At 38.0% G+C, this 20,044-nt stretch overlaps 1 pseudogene; it reads left to right on the forward strand.

Annotated features, from left to right (window-relative positions):
- Positions 1 to 298: 298 nt before the first annotated feature.
- Positions 299 to 20,044, forward strand: part of LOC149210771 (zinc finger CCCH domain-containing protein 24-like) — a 148,779-nt pseudogene continuing 129,033 nt past the window's right edge.

Genomic DNA, 20,044 nt, shown 5'->3' on the forward strand with positions numbered 1-20,044 from the left:
TGACATTGCATCAACTTCTACAAATGTCATCCCTACAATATCTACAACAGTCCCTTCTACACTGGTAGCTTCACTTGCACCAACAGCTCCACCTGCCATAACATTGCCAGTTACAACAGAGTCTACAACAGTAGCAGGTACATCAGGAGAAAGAGTAGCATAATTAGTTAAAGCCATGGAAGAGATGTCAATTTAGGCTATAGAAATGAAAATATTGAAGGTAAAGGTAGCAAGTTTACAAACTGACTATAAACTTGCACAAATTATGTAAAAAGAAGAGGCACAGAAAGTCAACAGGATGAGTGAAAAGGTTAAAGCCTTGGAAAAAGACCTGACATTGGAGAAACCCCTTGGGCAAGGCAAAGAACTGTTATGGGCCAATATCATTGACTCCATCAAGGATATTTTGCCATCTATTCAGGTTATGTTTGAGCAAACAGAATTGATAAAGGTAGATACAATAGCTATTCAAAAAGTCAAAGAGGAATTGGGTGAAATGCCAGAGGATGCCAATAGACTCATCCACTTCCTTAATAGCAAAAATAGATATGAACTTCAAGAGCTCAATATAGAAGATGGGATTGAAACCATCTTGGAAATAATGAAGTTCCTTTCCAAGAGAAACCTCATGCTGAACTTAGAAGAAAAGTGCCATAACATGCAGGTGGCCATTGATAGATTCATGGCCAAATTCCAAATTTTGAGGGAGAAAGGATTGCCTAGTCCATTGGTCATTAATGAAAAACTCATGACACAGCTGGACTATGATAATGGACTCAGGGAGTGGGCTAAATAACAAGCTAGCACTTCATCTATAAAAGCACTTCCAATAGGTAAAGTTTTGTATAACACCTTCGAGAACTTGTTTTTTCTCCAACATGAGATTAAACACGTGTTCATCACTAAGCCCAATTTTTCCAATTACGCCGAAGCTGATGAGATATATAGGTGGATGATGAATGTGAAATTACCTAATGCGGAATGGTGGGAGACAATGACTGATTTACTGTGAGAAATTTACAGCAAAATTTTACTACACAGTAAAAATAGAACAGTGAGGTAAACAAATGTAAACATGACATCATGGTTAAAGAGTATCAGGTTCAAAGAGTATCAGGTGAAAGATAAAAGTTGAAGAAGATTCCAGTGTGAAAGACCACATTTGCAAGCCATCATAAAGGGCTACAAATTCAACCATAAAAACCAACAGTACCACATAAAAAGGGACAACATGGAACAATTCAATACCTGTCTCTATCTTCTTGCAAGAAGATATTTATATTTCCTAAATTAAATCTCAAGTTAGTTTTAGATATTTTGTAATAATTTTATGTATAAATACTTCATAATTTGAAGTATGTAGGGTGGATTCTTAGGCATTTCTATAGAATTCCTTGATCAAAATACTGCAAGCTATTGTGTCATTGTTTTGATCAGCAAGATAGATTAATGAATAAAGACAAGACATTTCACAGGATTCATGTGTACAACGAAGTACAGACAAGTATTTTGTCTTGTGTTGTTATCTTTCTTAAAATGTTTTTTTTCACAATCTTTAATGTATTTGAAATTTGAATGCTATAATATGGAATGATATCTCGGAATTTTCTTCATTGCACTCTATCTTAACCATTATGCATTTTAATGTTTTCTGCTAATTATCTAAGTTAAGGAATTCCCGATTGCTCCTTAGTTTAGGTAGTCTCCCTCCAATCTATAGTAAAGGATTCTTAATTTCCCTTTGCTCATGATTATTCTTTGTTCCTCATTTTAATCCTGGTCTGAGAATTCTTAAATACTCTCTTACCCTGATTAAGATCATTTCACTCATTCGGCCCAAAGACCTGCACTTTACTCCACTAACTTGCCCTTTGAACACTACCTTTAATGACTTAATCCTAGTTCTGTTGCCCTTCTTTGACTCCATAGACCAATAGTCCAGTGACATCATTCTATCCATCTGTTTTAAGGATTCCACCATCCAACCTTCAATACAAATCAAAATCCCCTGAACTTTAAGAACTAGCCCAAAATCCCAGCAAGAAAAGCTAAATCATACAGAGAGAGCCCTCTGTAAGTCATAGTTTGGCTAGAGCCTATACTTAGAAGATTGATTTGTGGTTACCTAGGCCTTTTCCTTCTTTTGATAAATTCTAGGGAAAATTTTTGAGTGATAACATAGTGGCGACCATACTGCGGATCTCAAACCCTCAGTTCTAATAAAGCTTTAAGAAAATTTTAAATCTTTATTTTGAGCCTCTTAAAGTAATTTATTAGAAGTTATTTTCAAAATCTCACAAAAGAAAACAATTAGAAAAATTTTAAAATTGTGGCTTCAAGGAGAACTCATTATACTGGGGCTAACCCAGATCCAAACCCTACCCCAGTAGTTGATAATCCCAATTTTATTTCAAGAGAATCCAGAAAAGAAGAAAGTTGAGCTAGTCACACACCTTTAGTTAAAGCTAATTCATGTCCTGATGAGTGGTTGTTTTGAGAAAATCTTCCCTTTGATGAGCAATTTCATTTGTCATTATTTAAAGAAAAGTATGAAAGTAAAATATATGATACTATTCTAGACTCTAATTTCATTGCAGACCTTTGAAGTCCAAAAGGCCAACAAGTCAATTGATGAATAAATTTTGAATTCTCCACAATCATCCCTTAGTACTGCCAAGATCCTTGAGCTTTCTGAACAATTGTCTACTACTCTCAGTTCACTGTTGTTCCCTTCAACTTCTGAAATCCATTCTTCACCACCATTTATACCTTCACTCCATCACCAACCTAGCGTTTCTGATTCACCATCTACTAGTCTTGGTTCATCATCCACTACTCATCATCTCCAAGTACCTCAACCCCACATCTTAGCCACTCCCAACTTACATCCATGGTTGATAGATATGCTCCTCTTATTTTACCTGCGCCACTTGATGCTACGCCAGCAGACTACCAAAGTAAAATTGTTCAATTTGATGGTATAGGACCCTACACTGCACAACACCATGTCAATAAGATGGCATATTACTTTGAACTACATGAAATTTATATTGGGGATGTTCAAATGAGACTATTTGCTCAGACTTTAGCTAGTGATGTTAGGAAATGGTTTAGAGCGTTACCTGCTAAGAGTATTGATAATTTAGATATATTTTACCAACAATTTTTGAATAGATGGGAAAAGAAAAAGAACTCCTTACAGATCCTTTCGGAGTATTAAAATATTAGAAGAGGACCCGATGAAACTGTACAAGATTATTGCACTAGATTCAATAATATATATAATGTAATCCTAGCTAACCTTAGACCCCCACCTAACTTAGCATTAATAAATTTTCCTGATGGTTTTGACACGGACATGGCATACCAACTCAGGGAAAGAACCCCCCAACCTTAGAGGAAATGCAAATTGTAGCAGTTAGTGTAGAAGCCAATTTGTTAGCTAAAAGAGCTAGATTTAGGAATGAAAGGAGAGGAACTGCAAAAGATGAAGCTTCATCATCTGACCTCAAAATAGAAGGCTTAGCCAAAAATACAGAGAAACTAATGGATAGAATAGACAATATGGAGAGGAAACCTCAATGGGATAACCAACAAGCACCTCCAGTTAGAAACCCAAATTTTAGAAAAAAACCAAAACCAAAACATTAGAAAAAATGGACCTGATCAGAATATTAAACCTCCTTTTCAAGAAAATTATGTAGAAACATCCTTGCCAGAAGATATAGAACAAGATACACAGATTAACGTGATGGGATTAGATGATGAAGATAATGTTTTATTAACCCAAGATGAGCAGGAACCGCATATGTTGCAGCAATTGCAAATCCAATTTGGAGAGTCATTTGATTATAAACAAGGATATGATTATTCCATATTTGAAGTGTATAAACAATATAACTTAAGGAGTAAAAAGAACTCTAATATCATGTATTTCATCTTCTGGATTCATCGCATTAGGTTTGTTTAGATCCTCTGCATCTCTTTAAGAATGTAAGATCAGTCTTCTTTTTCGTTAAGAGCAATATGTATAGTTCAAAACTGTGAACTTTTTTCATTGTTTCCCTTCCATATCAGGCAAGTATTTTATCTTTTAGGCTTCTGAGATCTTCATAATTGTGTATTTCATCTTCCAGACTCATCACATTAGGTTTGTTTAGACCCTCTTCATCTCTTTAAGAATGTAAGATCAGTCTTCTTTTTCGTTAAGAGCAATCTGTATAGTTCAAAAATGTGAACTTTTTTCATTGTTTCCCTTCCGTATCGGGCGAGTATTTTATATTTTAGGCTTCTGTGATCTTCATAATTGTATATTTCATCTTCCAGATTCATCAAATTAGTTTTTTTTAGATCCTTTGCATCTCTTTAAGAATGTAAGATGAGTCTTCGTTTTCATTAAGAGCAATCTGTATAGTTCAAAACTACGAACTTTTTTCATTGTTTCCCTTCCGTATCGAGCTAGTATTTCATCTTTTAGACTTCTGTGATCTTCATAATTGTGTATTTCATCTTCTGAATTCATCACATTAGGTTTGTTTAGATCCTCTACATCTCTTTAAGAATGGAAGATCAATCTTCTTTTTCATTAAGAGCAATCTGTATAGTTCAAAACTGTGAACTTTTTTCATTGTTTCCCTTCCGTATTGGGCGAGTATTTTATCTTTTAGGCTTCTACGATCTTCATAATTGTGTATTTCATCTTCCATATTCATCGCATTAGGTTTTTTTATATCCTCTTCATCTCTTTAATAATGTAAGATCAGTCTTCTTTTTCGTTAAGAGAAATATGTATAGTTCAAAACTGCGAACTTTTTTCGTTGTTTCCCTTTCGTATCGGGTGAGTATTTTATCTTTTAGGCTTTTGTGATCTTTATAATTTTGTATTTCATCTTCTAGATTCATCACACTAGGTTTTTTAAGATCCTCTGCATCTCTTTAAGAATGTAAGATCAGTCTTCTTTTTCATTAAGAGCAATCTTTATAGTTCAAAACTGCGAACTTTTTTCATTGTTTCCCTTCCGTATCAGGTGAGTATTTTGTCTTTTAGGCTTCTGCGATCTTCATAATTGTGTATTTCATCTTCCGGATTCATTGCATCAGGTTTGTTTTGATCCTTTGCATCTCTTTAAGAATGTAAGATCAATCTTCTTTTTTGTTAAGAGCAGTCTGTATAGTTCAAAACTACAAACCTTTTTCATTGTTTCCATTCTGTATCGGGCAAGTATTTTATCGTTTAAGCTTCTGCGATCTTCATAATTGTGTATTTCATCTTCCAGATTTATTGCATTAGGTTTTTTTAGATCCTCTGCATCTCTTTCAGAATGTAAGATCAGTCTTATTTTTCGTTAAGAGCAATCTGTATAGTTCAAAAATGCGAACTTTTTTCATTGTTTCCCTTCCATATCGGGTGAGTATTTTATCTTTTAGGCTTCTGCGATCTTCGTAATTGTGTATTTCATCTTCCGGATTCATCGCATTAGGTTTTTTTAGATCCTCTACATCTCTTTAAGAATGTAAGATCAATCTTCTTTTTCGTTAAGAGCAATCTGTATAGTTCAAAACTGCGAACTTTTTTCATTGTTTCCCTTCCGTATCAGGCGAGTATTTTATCTTTTAGGCTTCTGCGATCTTCATAATTGTGTATTTCATATTTCGGATTCCTCAAATTAGGTTTGTTTAGATCCTCTGCATCTCTTTAAGAATGTAAGATCACAATTCTTTTTCGTTAATAGAAATCTGTATAGTTCAAAATTGCAAACTTTTTTCATTGTTTCCCTTCCGTATCGGGTGAGTGTTTTATCTTTTAGGATTTTGTGATCTTCATAACTATGTATTTCATCTTCTGGATTCATTGCATTAGGTTTTTTTAGATCCTCTACATCTCTTTAAGAATGTAAGATTGTTATAAACATTTTTGTGCCTCGCATCAAGGAGCATGGAATGTCAATAATTACAGGGATCCTCAGTCCCTAAACATGTTGTTCTTACCCCTAAAAGAACAAGTTCATCAAACAACAGCACTTCCAATCAGTTCTCCACCTGAAAACACTTCAAAACAGGCTTATTTTGAATCATGTCAGCTGCTCCACTGAGCTTCTGCGCTGGAATGCAACTGTCCCTCCTTGTACCTGCGCTGGAAGTCAAAACTAATGAAGGCTACCTGCGCTGGGCGAGATTGGCCAAGTGGCACAGTCATCCTGCAAGGTGTCAACTGCCCAGGAAGCTTCCAAACTGACACTTGGTTCATGAGATTCGCCCTGTGATGAGTAAGAGGTACTTGATCACCATGTGTAAGCAAGGATCTCCAAGTGGACACAGGAACTGAAGATTAACTGAAGAGGGAGAGGACACAAGGCAGCTTCATGTCAGTCTCAAGCTGACTCATCCTTTCCTCTTCTCTCCTATATATAGAGCTCTTCTATGAGGTCTAAGGAGGCTGGAATTTTGTTAAAGCAAGGAAGTGCTGGTGGTTTGCAGTCAGAGCTATTGGGTGATTGTTTTACTAGAGGTGAAGAGGAGAGTTCTTGCTGCTGGGGAGGTGTTGCTGGATTGGAGCCATCATCATTGGTTGTAACCTTCTCAGAACCCTGTTACTTTCTATCAATAAAGTTTTGCATGTTCTCCTATATACTTGTATCGCATAGATGTTTTGTGTTTACATGTATATTTGATGCACCCTAATCCATGCTTTAGTTATGAGTACATGTATCTTGTAGTTTGCTCTCTCGTTTTGTGTAGGATCTGTGTGTAGCTGGACCGGCAAAGAGAGCAAGGAGCTGGGGACAAGAGACAAAGAGAGAGAAGACAAGGATCGACTAAGCGAAAGACACCAGGTTGGTTGACCTTCTTTTCATTCTCTCTGTATTTTCATAAAGTGGAACATCAAAACTTTACTTTCAGTTGTTGCTAAAGACTGTCACCTTTAGAGTAGGGATAGGGTCATCCGCATCAGATACTTTTCCCCACAACAAACTGGCGACTCCGCTGGGGAGCCTAGTATCTTGTTGGTGTTTGTAGTATTTTGCTATTCATTTCTTGAAGAAAAGAGTACCAAATCGAAAAGCTTTTGACTATATCAAAAGCGAAGTAGAGGGTCTGTTACTCTTTCTCCTTTGCTGAGCGAATTCAAGATTTAAAGAGCTAATCTACAAAAGACTCTTTACTCTTTGTGAAATATCTTCATCCTCTTGATCATCCCTTAGCCTGTACTTGACCTATAGCTTTTTATTTCAGCAAAAACAGTGCATTTTTGAGCTTTTTATGACCCGGAATTCTTTGCAGACGCAACTCTCGTGTGTCAGTGCAGGCTGTCCACAGGCAGTCTGCATTACAGCGCAGGTGCTCCCTTCGGGAACTGCGCTGAGAGTGAAACTGGCAGACTAGAACCTACGCTGGTCCAGTTAGCCTTAGTCTAGCTCAGCTTTCCTTTGTGTCTTGGCCCTGTTTTCACTGATTTCTTGCTGATTGCTTGCTGGTCATTGTACTTGCTGTAGACCACTTCTCCTTGACATTATTCCGCCTCAGTTGTGTGATGAAACTGTGAATGTTCTTTCAGTATTTCTTGTTTCAGTTCCAGTTTCCCATTGTGAAAAGCGAACCAGTATAGTTGTGACCTCTTAGATCCTGAACTGTAAAAGTGTCTTTGTGATCTTATGAGCTAGTTGTATTACTGTTCATGGTTGTTTGAGTTTGTTTGCTTTTCATTTTATGGTTTGAATCTATACATTTCCTGTATTTTAAACAAGTCTATCATAAGGTGTCTTTTTGATTGTGGACAAGCTTGTTTATTTCTACTTGACAAGCTTGTTTTGTCTAGCATCAACGTTAAGGATAACGAAAAGAAATACATGCATTGTGCATTTTGCATTTGACTGTATGCTTGACGATTTAGGAAAATGTGCATTTTAGTGTGTGTTCTTTGATCTGTGGAAAAAGTTGTGTCTTTCTTTTCCCTCAAGTAGATTAAGGTTTTCAAAGTTGAAAGATTGAAAAGATTTGCTTCTCATTCTTAGATTGCATATAGGAAGTTGTATATATACATCTCGTGGCGAACCTGAAAGGAAAACTGTTAAGAAAGATCAACATTAAAATAAACTCAATTTACATAACAACGCTTTGGAATTTAACGCAAACATCTAGAGGTCTAGGTAGAGACGTGTTCCGGCGTCGTTAAACATAGTGACTGTCGATCTCTACTAAGGTGGGTGATTCCTCCTGAGAGTCGGTGGCACTAACACGGATTTGAGCTCCCGCGTACCGTCGCGTATATTGGGAGACCCCTATAGGCTTTTATCCTTTATCCTTAGGAAACCGTGTCGGCCGCCCTACTGATCACGATGCAGTGAACACAGCATTCACGAAGATCGACCACCCGTACCGTAAAACGTATTCTGTGGTTTCGCGAAAGGTTTGGCACACCCTCTGCCTAGATCTCCAGAGCAGTTTCTTTTGGCCTTTTTCAAACTCTATAATTGAAAAATTCCAACCGAGCATTTGTCACTTCGGGCTCGTTAATACATCGAAGGTGACTAGAGTCATATTTAGCTTTTTCTCGACTCTTAAAACATGAAAAAGCAAGTTTGTGTCTAAAAGCGTCGTAAATAAAATTTATTTTAAAGCGGAACATAATCACCTATTATTCCCACGTTGATCTTTCAGTTGAAAAGTATGGAGCCCACCAACCAAGGAAGTAACCTTGGCGGAAGTCCAAATCCCTTCTCCTCTTGGGGAGATGTTGGTACGCCTCATATGGCTACATTGTCACTTCCAGGATTGACAATCGGCCTCCCTGTTTGGCTCTTTTCAACTAATATAGTCCAAATCGCCACTAATCCTGAGCAGTCGAATCAACAGTCAGAACAATCTAAAACTACCCACCAGCCTTCCACTTCTTATGATACTTCCTCTGATCCTTCATCTTCGCAAGGTAGAGCCGGCAAAAGTCAGCCTCCCAAGGAGAAGAAGGAAAATAAGAAGAAAGAAAAGAAGCAGAAGGAGCCTCTGGCGAAGGCGACTGGGGGCAAGCAGAAGAAAACTGACAAAAACCCACACACTGCACCGACCGGGCCTAAATCGCCATGTGTCATTTGCAAAGGGTCCATTTCCATCGTGATTGTCCTTGTATTCCGCGGATACTAAGGGACTGGTCCCCAAGGTTGCACAATCCGGTAGCATCAATCTCTGGTTGTCAAGTTGATTGCATTCCGTCAACTAGCGAGAGTGAAGGACGAAGAAGGGGACCAAGATCACCCTGTCTATTGTGTGAAGGTAATCATGCCATCAACAAATTTCCATTCTTAGATGAGGCCAAGAGAGTTTTGGAAGATCGCCCGGTTTCACCGTTGCGACTTCCTCCTAGATATCAAAAACTCGCGCCTAATCCCTCGATAGTTGAAAATCCAGTTGACCCTCTCAAGTGGTCAGCTGAAGTGTCGGTCATTGACAATGAACCTACCGAATCCAGACCAGACGAAAGTCTAAAGGTCAAAACGGCAGTTGACCCGGTTCTTCCTTCAGAGGTTCTATCGTCCAATGACTCCGTCATTGAAGATCCGTCTTCAAATGACACCGTCGCTGAAGAGTCATCTTCATGCGACACCCTAGCTGAAGAGAATAAGGATGACACCATCCAGGTTCTTTATATCAGCGCAGACTCTGATGAGAGTCAGGGCAATGCGCCCATTCCTTTATCGCAGGAAGGAACAACATCAGAGTCATATCCGGCCGTATATTCGGTCCCACCACCAAGCAACCTGGTTGTATCCTTTGATTGGAATCAACTAGGCAGACCCCGGTTACCAGCCACTATACCATTCAGAATCATTGTCCAGATCTATAGAATGATTATGGCTGGTACTATCATTGATGAAGGGGCGTCTGTGAGTATCCTTTCCTTTATTGCTTGGAAAGCACTGGGTTCCCCAGCGCTTTTACCTGAGTTGAGAAATCTCTCAGGTTTTGATAAAGGAACCAGTCGACCATTAGGGATCCTCCCCAATGTACCGGTTACATTGAAAGGGAAGACCGTCGAGATGAACGTGTTGGTCGTCCAAGGACCCTTGGATTATAACCTACTCCTTGGATGTGACTATATTTATTGCATCGGAGCGATAGTCTCCTCACTCTTTAGAGTAATGTGTTTTCCACACGAAGGAAGGATGGTCAAGCTCGTAGACCAACTTTCATTTCCGGGATCTCGCATCGCAAATAGTCAAATACCAATCCTAAATGGTCTATTCACTCAAGATACGCCTCCGCCCCCAGTCCTTCTTCCGATGAGCGCGAGTGATTCGGAAAGAAAGACTAGGACCCAGGGGGCATGCACCCTGGTCTGCTTCGGGCAGAAGAAACTCCGGGTATAAGGAAGAATTTCCGCAGAAGAATATGACTAGTCCGTACCCCGTCCGTAGGAAGTGGGGTTGTTATGGAATAATAATATTTTGTTAAAGTTATGTGTCTGGGAATCATTCACCTTTGTCTTAAAAAGTGGGCAATGCCCGAGTAGGAATTCCCTTATTGCAACAAGTAGTGAACATCTTTGAATTCAAGCCTCGCCCATCGAAACATGTGTTTTGAAGGATAAGCAGGGGCAACCTACAAAGAAGGGGACTATATTGTTGTGACAGAGAGTAACCATCTTTGGACAACCCAATGATAGACACCGCCGAAGAAAGAGATTGATTTGCGGCAGCAAATAGAACCGTCTTTGGATAATAAGAAAGAGGCAAGCCTCCCTCAATAATACCGATGTTTTATCTTTGAGTAGTGTTCTTCTATTGTCACAAATAGCTGTTTGTTAAAAGTGGGCCGACGGGAAGCCTGAGTACTGCGTAAGACCCCTTGAAATAACGAGAAGACAAGTATCGTTAGCATTAGATTGGCAAGATGACAAGTAACTGTGAACACCCAAAGAAAAGCAGAAGTAGGGGAGAGGAGGGGCAGCCTCGAAATTCTATCCTATACCTGGGGGCATGCAAACCTTCTGGAGTGCAAGCTAGGGACGGTTATTTATCTGGTTTTAAGATTAGCCGTTTCCAAACTTGCATGAAGGAAGCCTGTGGGGCAAAAGTAAAATTTGCCAAAATTAGAGCATAGCTGTGGTAAGGCATAAGCTCTATAAAAATTGGTCCTTACGAGAGGCGTTCTTCATATGACTGGTATATTCAAGTAGTTTTAGCATATAGTTCATGCTCGTTAAAAAATAAACGCAAATCCGAGCAGTTTTAGGACTGAATTTATGCTCGTTAAAAAATAGAAAAGTGTGAGCAAAAGTTTCCCCCAGAGTTCAAGCTCATGGAAAAAATGAACCGGTAAATAACCTTTTGAGATCTTAAATTCATCAGCCATAAGAGCCTTGATCGTGTTTTCATCCATCACCTCCACCGTTCATTTGGCCGATCATTCACTTCCATTTGTGTGTTTACCTCTTTTGAGAAACAGCTGCGAAGAGTGATTTCACCTAGCCATCCTTGTGACACTGCCGTGATTGGAAAATTCCAACCTGTACCTGGAATCTGTAGCTATCCCTGTTTATCACTCGTTCCTCAAAAGACGAGTCTTCTTTCAGCTCTTTTCACTGACTCGTAAAATATGAAAAGTTTGCCGAGTTTTGGCCTTCCAGCTCGTTAAATAACCGGAACGCTATCCCTCCTCTAAATTTTAATCTTTTTGGACTTGGGGGATTATTGCACAAAAGGATCGAGCGCTTATCTTGTTCAGCTCGTTAAAAGTACCGAACAACCATCCCTTCTGTATTGTTTTATACTTTTTCGGACTTAAGGGATTTGCTGACGAAAAAGGAATTATGGAGTTGACTTTTTGTACCTTTTCAGACTCTCTAAAAATGAAAAGGACCGAGTTTTCTTTGTCGTTAGACTCGTTAAAATGATTAAATAGCGACAAACTTGTCTTTAGACGAGAACGAGTTTCCCTATCGCTAGGCTTGTTAAATCTTAGCGATGGGCTTGCCCGAAGGGCAGGTTATAGAACAAGCATATGTTATCCTCCTCAAGCTTGACAAAAATAAAGAGGTACTGGTCAGAAATGACTGGGGAAAAATTGGGAGAACATCAAAGTTTAAAGGTAGCAAGTCACTCTTGAACATGACACTTTTCCTCCGTACCACATCGGGTTGGGTTGTTTCATTCGCCGGTCTCATCACCATGGTCCTCGCCAAACCATCCACATTTGGGGTAATGCTACCGATCCATCGCATCAGTGTCGTTATATGTTCAAGAGGGGTCATTCTGAAAGTGTCAACCGTGTCCCATCCACTGCCATACATTATCCTTCATCCATTCATGATCGCCACCCTGAATCATATATCACAGTTTGTTCTCACCTCCACTAAAATCATTAGCTCCGTTCCGTGTCATTGATGTGGGATTCATTAAGGCCCTCCTTTGACGGATCGCTTCTTGTCGACTTCAGCTCATTATCCAAGAAGTTGATCTAGGAACACCCCCATCAGTACTTTGAAGCTTGCATGCCTCAATGGCAAGTTTCTCACTTCCGGCGACAGGTATACATCAATGACCTTCGACCAGAAGATTTTGCATGGAGTTCGACGCCAAGTCCTTTATTCACGCCACGTGAATTGTACTGCAGTACCTTGAGGGTCATCGTCATTATTGGTGATTCCTCTCGCGCTTGTTAACGGTTTTCATTATTGACCGGTAATCAAGCGATGTCTTTCCATGTTCGACTTCAGCGCAATTCTCACATGGATCGACTTGTACTTAGAGTGAAGATCGAACGAGTTTGAAGACCCCGGATCTAGTTTCATCCATCCGGGCTGCGATATATATTCAGGAAATATAAAAACATTTGCCATGTACATCATTGCAGCAGATGATCATCCTATCAAAGGATGATAATTTCAGCAGAAAATTATCAGTCTATCATCAGACGATCGTCTGTCATATGTACCAAAATGTATTTATAAAAGCTGAGCATGGGAATGCCCGCCTCAGCTAGACCATGAAAATTGAATGAAAAATAATGTATTGTATTGTATTGTATTACAGGGCACTCTCCTCAGCACTGGAATGAACTTTGGACCCTCTAGCTAAAGCATTTCACCCGATAAACGGCCTCATACTTTAGGGGGCAACTGTTATAGACATTTTTGTGCCTCGCGTCAAGGAGCATGGAATGTCAATAATTACAGGGATCCTCAGTCCCTAAACATGTTGTTCTTACCCCTAAAAGAACAAGGTCATCAAACAACAGCACTTCCAATCAGTTCTCCACCTGAAAACACTTCAAAACAGGCTTATTTTGAATCATGTCAGCTGCTCCACTGAGCTTCTGCGCTGGAATGCAACTGTCCCTCCTTGTACCTGCGCTGGAATTAAAAACTAATGAAGGCTACCTGTGCTGGGCGAGATTGGCCAAGTGGCACAGTCATCCTGCAAGGTGTCAACTGCCCAGGAAGCTTCCAAACTGACACTTGGTTCATGAGATTCACCGTGTGATGAGTAAGAGGTACTTGATCACCATGTGTAAGCAAGGATCTCCAAGTGGACATAGGAACTGAAGATTAACTGAAGAGGGAGAGGACACAAGGCAGCTTCATGTCAGTCTCAAGCTGACTCATCCTTTCCTCTTCTCTCCTATATATAGAGCTCTTCTATGAGGTCTAAGGAGGCTGGAATTTTGTTAAAGCAAGGAAGTGCTGGTGGTTTGTAGTCAGAGCTATTGGGTGATTGTTTTACTAGAGGTGAAGAGGAGAGTTCTTGCTGCTGGGGAGGTGCTGCTGGATTGGAGCCATCATCATTGGTTGTAACCTTCTCAGAACCCTGTTACTTTCTATCAATAAAGTTTTGCATGTTCTCCTATATACTTGTATCGCATAGATGTTTTGTGTTTACATGTATATTTGATGCACCCTAATCCATGCTTCAGTTATGAGTACATGTATCTTGTAGTTTGCTCTCTCGTTTTGTGCAGGATCTGTGTGTAGCTGGACCGGCAAAGAGAGCAAGGAGCTGGGGACAAGAGACAAAGAGAGAGAAGACAAGGATCGACTAAGCGAAAGACACCAGGTTGGTTGACCTTCTTTTCATTCTCTCTGTATTTTCATAAAGTGGAACATCAAAACTTTACTTTCAGTTGTTGCTAAAGACTATCACCTTTAGAGTAGGGATAGGGTCATCCGCATCGGATACTTTTCCCCACAACAAAGATCAGTCTTCTTTTTCGTTAAGAGCAATCTGTATAGTTCAAAATTGCAAACTTTTTTCATTTTTTCCCTTCCATATCGAGCGAGTATTTTATCTTTTAGGCTTCTGCAATCTTCATAATTGTGTATTTCATCTTCTGAATTCATCACATTAGGTTTTTTTTAGATCCTCTACATCTCTTTAAGAATGTAACTCTGATATCTCCGATGAAACCAAGAAAATAGTGCCAAATCAACCAAAGAAAATCAGAGAAGCCCTGGTTTCTAAAATCCTCTAGATTCTCCCTAGACAGAACCAGAATCCTTCTAGCCCCACCATTGTAGATATAACCCGTAATCAACCTTCTGATGATCAACCATCCACTTCATTTCCCCCTAAAGAACCAATGGACAAACCTCAAAACACCACATTTGAAAACCCACATAAAGAGGTCCGCAATAAAGGAAAAGAAGACCATCCCACTCAAATCCTTGCTATGAAAATTCAAAACCCTCAAATAGAGAAAGTATCTTTGCCATTTAATTTGGGAGTAGAGGTAACTAAGCTAAGGATTTCAGTCCCTTTAATAGAAATAATCAAGAATGAAACCTACAAGTCAGAGATAAACCAAACTTTAAACATTGTTGAAAATGAGGATTCGGTCAACCTGTTTGATGACCAACTAGAACTTAGATTTGGTCCAGATGTTAATGGAAAACCACTAGACGGAGGAGTACCACCTTTCTACATTAGCCTTAGCATCCATGAAAAAATTCTACATAATGTAATGTTGGATTCTGGGGCCTCCCACAACTTAATGCCTAAATCAGTAATGGAGAAATTAATCCTAGGAATTACAAGACCTTACAAGGACTTATTCTCATTCGAATCAAGTCAAGTAAAGTGTCTAGTATTGATTAAAGTTCGGTGTGTTACTTTAGTTCAATATCATTCCAAAAGCATCCTTATGGATATTGTGGTTGCTGACATCCTACAAAAGTATGGCATGCTTTTATCCAGATCATGGGGAGCCAAACTTCAGGGATCTTTACAACTAGATATGTTATATGCAACAATCTCTGCTTTTGGACAACCTAAGAAACTATATCGAGAAACCTTAATGAAATACATGGTAAGTAGAGAGGATCAGCCTTAAAACTTTCCTATCTACTCCGTACATCCCAGCATTGATTCCTTTATCCTATATAATGCTCATCAAACACAAGAAACTATTTTAGATAGTATTGATATAGAACCAAAAGAAATTGCAGTCTTTATTAAAAAAGAAACTAACCAAACTTTAGAAATTTCCAATAAGTAAGGTGGCCAAATTGCTATAAATGAGGAAATCTTTGTTGCACTAAATGCTGAAAATTATGAGCATGAGATATTATTGCATCTTGAGTTTGATGGGTCAGTCAATAAGTTTGGAGTAGGAGCAGGAGTGTGGATATATAATCTGGAGAATAATCACTCAGAAGTCCATGCATACATACTGAATTTTAAATGTACTAACAATATCGCTGAGTATAAAGCATTAATTTTAGGCCTTAAATTAGTTAGGAATCTAGGAGCTAAAAGAGTTTCTATCATTGGAGACTCTGAACTAGTTATAAAATAGATTGATGTTGTATATATGATAAAGGACCCTAGATTAAGTTGTTATAGAGGAACCATTGTAGAAATACTTAACACTTTCCTAGAAACTAAGCTTGTAGTAATTCCTAGAAAACACAATATGCAGGCTCATAGTTTAGCAATGTTTGCCAGCACCTGCAAGTTACCCTTCCAACCTAACCATCAGTACACTGCTGAAGTTAGGCACAGACCTCCAGATAATTTGAAGAACTGGAAAATATTTTCTGATGACAAGCAGATAAACGACTTTTTAATCTCATAAGAAGAGTTTTTAAATAGAAATATAGATACTGACGCATCAAGAGATCCTATCATTAAAGATGAGATAGAAATAAATTAGATAGAATGTGTAGAAATAGATAGATTTCATCCTACTAAATTTACTGTCATATGTAGAAAACCTAGAGCAAGTTGAGATTGATGAAATAATCAGTGAAGACACCGAAGTAATTAATGTCAAAGATAATTTCTTACCTAAGGGATTAACCCCTTTGGAAGATTTGTTTGATTCAAATGATGTTCCTAGGAAACCTAAAATGGAACCTTTGAAATCTGATATAGAGGATTGTAATATAGGCACTCATGAAAATCCAAAATTGATTAAACTTTCGAAATCGTTACCTCCAACTAAAAAAGTTAAATACATTGAATTATTAAAAGAATTTCAAGATGTCTTTGCTTGGAGTTATGAGGACCTCAAATCCTATGACACCAACATCATACAACACACCATTCCTATAAAGGAAAATCAAAATCCTTTCAAATAAAAACTTAGAAGGATTAATCATATCTTATTACCTGTAATTGAAAAGGAAATTCAGAGGATGTATGATGTTGTCCCAAATATGATTGGGTCTCAAACTTGGTGCCAACGAGGAAGAAAACTAGTGAGATCAGACTCTGTGTGGATCTTAGAAACCTCAACAAAGTGTCACTGAAAGACAATTACCCTCTCGCAAAAATGGACCACATTTTACAGAGAGTAGTTGGAGCAACCATAATCTCATTGTTGGATGGGTTTTCTGGTTATAATCGGATCTTGTTTCATCCAGATGACCAACCCAAAACTACCTTTACTACTCCTTGGGGCACATTGATGTATGTGAAAATGCCTTTTGGACTAATGAATGCAAGAGCCACTTTCTAGAGGGCTATGGATATAGCCTTTGCAAAATAAATTCATGATTTCCTTGTGATATATCTAGATGACATTACTTTATTTTCAAAATATGACAATCAACATTTGGATCATCTAAGGCAAGTTTTTATTAAGTGCATAAAATATGGAATTTCATTGAACCCCAAGAAGTCTTTGTTTGGGTTAGAAGAAGGAAAGTTATTAGGTCACATAATTTCAAAATATGGTATCTGAATAGACCCTGCAAGAATAGAAGCCGTCTTACAGATACAACATCCGAGGAACATTAGAAAATTGTAAGCTTTCTTAGGGAAAATTAATTTTCTTAGAAGATTTATTTCTAATTTAGCTGAGTTAATTAGATCACTCAACAATATGCTGAAAAAATATTTGACCATGAAATGGACTATTGAGGCTAAGAAATCCTTTGAAGACATTAAACTAGCCTTAACTAAAACACCAGTATTAATTAGTCCTAAATTTGACAGAGATTTCATCTTATTTTCCTTTGCATCTGAGCACACAATTGCTTCAGTTCTACTGCAGAAAAATGACTAGGGCTATGAACAACCTATTTCTTTCATTAGAAAAGCCCTGAGAGATGCCCCCTTGAAATATAACATAATGGAAAAAGAAGCCTTTGCTTTGGTCAAATCCATCAAGGATTTTAGGGTATACATCTTATATTCTCATATAGTGGCATATGTTCTTAACAGTGGTCAAAGACATCCTAACTCAGGAAGGTCCAGATGGAAAGAGGGGAAAGTGGATTGCTACTATTCTAGAATATGATATAGAAATCAAGCCAACTAAGTTAATCAAGGACCAAGGTTTAGCCAAGCTCATGGCTCAATCGAACTGTCAGGCCTTGGATATAAACTTTATTGCAGCGATAGATGATGGAGAAGAGATGGTGATTCCACTAATCAACTAGGCCTTTATTGAATCACCATGGTATGTTGATGTTATTTACATTTTACTGAACTTACAAGCTCCTCCTGAATTATCTAGGACTAAAAGCATATCTTTTGAAGATGAATCCTTAAAATTTTGTATATTAGACAATGTTTTGTTTCGAAGAGATCATGAAGGCATTCTTCTCAATTGCTTATTAAAATATGAAGTTGACAAGATTTTGAAAGAGTTTTATGTAGGTGGTTATGGAGGACACCTTTACTGGAATACCACTACAGATAAAATTCTTAGAGCTGGTTTCTACTGGCCTACCGTGTTTTCTGATGTCAAGAACTATGTTACCTCCTGTCACAAATGTCAGATTTGTGAGGGAAAGAAAAATATTTTACCTTTACCCCTCAAGCCAATTTCTGCTGAAATACCTTTTCAACAATGGGGTTTAGACTTCATTGGAAAAATTCACCCACCCTCCTTTGCCCAACACAAATGGATCTTCACAGCCACAGACTACTTCACAAAATGGGTAGAGGCCATACCTTCAAGGCAAGCCACAAAAACTGTTATCATAACCTTCCTTGAAACCGATATCCTATCAAGATTTGGATGTCCAACTAAGCACATTATTGATAATGCAGTAGCCTTTAAATGCAAAAGAATGATAGATTTCTGCAACAAATATCATATAACCCTGGGCCATTCCACAATGTATTACCCTTAAGGAAATGGGCTAGCAGAATCCTCAAACAAAATCCTAGTAAACATAATCAAGAAGCTACTACAGGACAATAAGAAAACATGGAATAAGAAGCTAGTCCAAGCCTAATGGGCAGAGAGACTAACCACTAAGAAATCAGTTGGTACTTCTCCCTATCAACTAGTTTACGGGATGGAGGCTATTTTTCCATCTTCCTTGGGAACACCAATGATGAAGTTGCTTCATGAATTGTAGGTTGACCCAAATAGTATCCAAAGAAGAATCAACCAAACAATTCATCTTCAACAAACCAGGGAAGAGGTCTATATCAATTCTGAAGTTGTGCAGGAAAGGATTAAAAAGATTTTTTATAAGAGAACCAAGGCTGAAGATTTCTACCTTGGTGAAAAAGTACTCAAGTGGGATTCAAGAAGGGAAGACAAAGGTAAACATGGGAAATTTGATTTCCTATGGAAAGGCCCATATGTCATTTATGCTTTCAGAGGTAATAAGTCTTTCTTCCTAAGAGAAATGGATGGTATAGAAGCAGAAGGTGGGCCACTGAATGGTCGAATGCTAAAACACTATTTTGAACCTGGTTACTAATTTTCATTTTGCATTATAGAATATTTTATTTTCAAAAGTCTAGATTGGATTGTATGGTGATTTTTGAAGTTGAAGCCCGAAGAGAAGGCCCTAAGATTTGAAAGATTCACTGTCATAAGTATCAATAATGCAAAGGCATAGAGGGACATTTTGCAAGGTAACATCAACAACAATTCAGGGGCTATTGATCTAGAAAGTTCTTGACATTTCACTACAAAATGCCATCCCCAAGTGGAGCCAATGTTAGGTTCCTATACCAATAGGAGTCATAATTTTGAATGAGTAAGATTAAACCTTGTAATATTGTATATACCTTTTATTTCTGCAAATGTTTTCCATATTAAAAAAAAAAAATGTAAAAAGGATATGTCCTAAAAGAATAATCAAAGGACAAAAAGAGTAAGAAAAGGTCAAAAAATGAAAATATATGAACCCCAAAAGACAAAAAGAGACCATGAAAGTGAGCAAGTCAAAATGGCACTACTATTTACTTTCATGCATAACAAATGATTGTGTGCAGCTTGTTACTCATGCCACAATCCATGATAGTCAAAATGTTTTAAACTTGGCTATTTCATGTTTTAAATTTTACGTTTATAGTTAGAGAATAAAATCTGACCAAACAGTGTAATCTTGGCAGATCATTAGATATCTAGAGTAAATAAAAGGATCTCATCAGTTTAATCTGAGCCCTTGGATGATATAAGGTTAGAATTAGATAGATTACTTTGTAAAATAAAAGAAAAAGATTGATAATGGTTTGCTAGCCTAAATGCACCCAAGTAAAGTGAAGAAAAATTTGTAGGGTAGGTAAATGGGTAAGTAGTGGAAAGGTTGTAGAAATATCTTGTGATTACATAAAAACACTAATGTCATTTTTTTAAATGCATC

Source organism: Pinus tabuliformis, chromosome 1_2 (assembly GCF_031772625.1).
Source record: "Pinus tabuliformis cultivar Carrire ecotype Pingquan chromosome 1_2, CPIR1, whole genome shotgun sequence".
NCBI lineage: Eukaryota > Viridiplantae > Streptophyta > Pinopsida > Pinales > Pinaceae > Pinus > Pinus tabuliformis.